Raw genomic sequence first — 3,797 nt, 5'->3', positions numbered from 1 at the left:
TTGTAATAAGTAAAAAATATTTTTTTCACTTTTTAACCGACTTCATAAACAGGAGGAAGGTTATCAATTCGTCGGAATAAATTTTTTTGTTATATACATATATTACCGCATAACTTTGGATCACGTTAACCGATTTTTATAGTTCTTTTTTTAAAGCAAAGGTGTTACCTCACAGGTGATCCGATTCTAATTTGGTTTAAATCCGATCATTGGAATATGAAGATATTAACGATAATCTTAAATTTTTATTGAAGAAGAAGAATTGAAGTCGGTTTTGTTTTCTGCTTAAAAATTACTTTTATTTCAACATATTTGATTTTCGCACAAACAACAAAAAATATAATCGATAATCGCATGAGGCTATTGCCTGAAAATTTTAAAATGCACTTAGTGGCATTGTGCTACTATGATAGCACGGCCGAGTAATCATAGTCAACTTATGCACATTAGTCGAAAAAATTATAGCCGCACCAAATTTTCACAAATTTTAAAATATTATTTTTGTTGTTATTTAATTTTGGTTAGTTTTTCATAGTTCATTCTTTAACAACATCCGTATAAATACAAGTTTAAAGGCAGTGTCACACGATTGAGTATTTGCCAAAATTTGGTGCAAATCGTATCCCAATTATGTGAATATCCTTTTGACTACAAAAAACAATTTCCCTTTTTTTTATTTTGTACCAATACACATTAGGTCAAATGATAACTTTTTCTGTGCGAAATTAATAGCAGCTAAAATATGCATTATTTTAATGTAAAAAGATGGCAAACGTTCAAAATTGTGTAAAGGCAGTAAATACAATGTGAAAACCCGACTTGGCTTTCGTAAAACAGACTCTTCTGCTTTTTTGTATGATCAAATGATGAGTATATGTTACTTAAACAGTAGTACTCAAAAACATTGTCCCATTAGCTTGGTTTTGACACAAGTTATTTTCTTAGCATACTCAACCCCCTCCCCCTTAAATAGTAAAATAAGTATGGTCACATGTACATTAATGGTTTTTTCTGGAAATTCCTAAATTAAAAAAATAAAAATATTTACTACATTTCTCGCAGATATGCCTTGAGGAGAGATTTCTAATCCAGTTAGTCGTCATAAAACACTTCATTTTCACTTGAGGTTTCAGTATTCCTAAATTCTCCACCGATATTATTTATATTCAGAATGCCTATGCTGCTTTGTGACACATTTACCAAAAATCGCTGGTAACTTCCTGAAAAGAATACGAATGTTTTTAAAAGCTCTATTCACTTGAGTAAACAATTTAGAAATCTCAATCCGTAAATTTTCTCAAGGATTTGCCTTTTTGCGAAGGCTGCTTATCAATGGTCTTTGCGCAAGTGCCTTTGTAACATAGCCATGGCTACGCTACAGGAAATGAAATATAATCCAAATTGAGGCTGCTATTTTTTTGCTATCACATACCCATTTTCACTATTTATCACCGATAAATTTAACTATTTATCACCAAAGCTATTCTTAGCGAAAGAGAGGACAGAACCGTAATTTTTGGAGATAGCAAAAAATTCGGAAAAATTGTAGCTTTCGTAGTTTAGCATTTTAGCGATAGTGAAAGTTAGAATCCGGCTGCTGGTCGACAAAGTTGGCTTTTTAATTTCGAAAAGAACTCCATCAGCAAGAAACACTATGTGTTTTCAGATCTAAATATTTTAGCATCCCTTCCAAATTACTTTCCATAATTTTCGTCTTTCTTTGATAAATAATTGCAAAAAAGACGCGTTTTTGCTTCTAAGAAATTCATACAACTTGCGCAAATATCAGCAGCACCAAATTTTGTTTCAACATGGTTGACAACCGAAAAAAGGTTTACTTTTTTCGAACATCCAAGCAGCCAAACTTCAAACAACTCGCCTTTTGTAATAGCATGATAGCCCCGAAAAAAATACCCGATTTTCTTGAAAACGGCTAAAAACGTCAGGCTAAGTAAAATAAAATCAACTCATTACATCTTAACTTATCCATTACCTTTTCCATTTCGTTTGCCGCAAGTTAACAAAATTGTAAAAGCTTACGTAAAATCATAAATGGAAATAAATCAGAAAATTTTTGAGGTTATGCAAATAAGTCAGTTTTTTTTTTGCACACAAATGATAAAACGTCACTTTTTTAAATAGGGATTTACTTATAGTTTTGTTTTCCATTTAAAATTTTCCTTTAATTATTCGAACTTTACAAAAAAAAATGCACTTACAAAATAAACCGGTTGCGCAAACAATGTGTCAATAACGTTTTGAAAGTGTAACTTTGGTTTATTGCTGTCTAACGGTGTTTTTTTTTATTTTACAAAAACAAAGTGAAGTTTATGTTATTTTGGTGTATTCCCTACAGAATGGCAACAAAAAATAATGTAAAACTGCGCTTACGAAATTGGAGTTTCGCACAGCCAAATGAATCACTTCACCCTAACTCACCTGCAATACATCCGTTGGATTTTGCAATTGTTTTTTTAGAAGAATACTATCTTTGACAAATTTTTTTAAGGTCAAGGAGTAATTGTGGCTAAATGGCAATATTTTTCCGTGAAAGACAATTACATTAGCTTTCAAAGCCATTTTGTTTCATATCAAAATATTGCTTCTGTCGAAAGCGTTACGTTTAAATCGCATGAAGTGTTAGAATACTGTGTGCCGACGAGTTTGCTCGAATATCATATTTTTCAATCGAGAAATGTAATTTTGAAATTTTCAAAATATTACGGTGTATTTTTCTCAAAAACACATGACTCAAAACATATGATTTATAAAAATATAATTCATTTATAAACAATATATAATACTAGCTTTTACCCGCGGGTTTCACCCCACGCCAAAAGGAATTAAAGGGGTCAGTGACTTGTGGTTCCGAAGTTATGGCTAATAAAAAATCCCAAGCCTATGTTAAGTGCTACGCCCCTTTTACAAACTCATTTATATATATCTTACTATAAGCACCTACTCTGGATATGTCTGCATGCCATATTTCAAGTTCATGTGACTTATGGTTCCGAAGTTATGACTGACTATAAATTCCACGCCTATGTTATCTGCCACGCCTCCTTTTACAAACTCATTTATATATACCTTAAGATAAGCATCTACTATGGATATGTTTGCATACCAAATTTCAAGTCCATGTGACTTTCGCTTCCGAAGTTAGAACTGATTAAATAATTCATGGGAGGTGCCAAGCCCCCTTTTCCTATACCGCCAACTTTTCCCACCAGTATGGAATTAATTTTATTTATCTCGACAGCAAGTTCCAAAGCTCTTCCACAAATATTTCACGAGATATACAACATGAAAACTTTAGTTAGTATAGGAGGTGCCACGCCCTCTTTTTCTCTATGCCTATAACCTTCCCGGGGTAAAATCAAATAAGTGTGCAAAGTTTCGTGCGATTCCGGGCCGCGGTTCAGAAGTTATAAGGGAATAAACAAACAGACATTCACATTTATATATATAAAAGATAATAAAATAAAATGTCTATCATACTTAAGCGTACAAAATATTTTTTTTTTATTCCCCCCAAACTCGAGCTCATGACCCGCCACTGAGCAGACCTCTGGCTGTACAATTTCCCACCGTTGCAACGCGTTATTTGTTACACTTATTTACAACATAGCAAGGCCCATTCAGTACACTTTTTATACCCGAGCGCACTTGTGCACAAGGGTATATTAATTTTGTTCACATAACGGTTGTTTGTAACAGCCAAAACGAATCGAGATAGATATAGACAAATGTATACATAAATGAATCAGGATGAAAAAAGAAATCGATTAAGCCATGTC

The sequence above is a fragment of the Rhagoletis zephyria genome, unplaced genomic scaffold, assembly GCF_001687245.7.
Source record: "Rhagoletis zephyria isolate East Lansing unplaced genomic scaffold, Rhagoletis_zephyria_1.1 Rzeph_scaffold_00051, whole genome shotgun sequence".
Classification (NCBI taxonomy): domain Eukaryota; kingdom Metazoa; phylum Arthropoda; class Insecta; order Diptera; family Tephritidae; genus Rhagoletis; species Rhagoletis zephyria.
The sequence above is the reverse complement of the archived record's forward strand: the minus strand, read 5'-3'. Positions refer to the sequence as shown.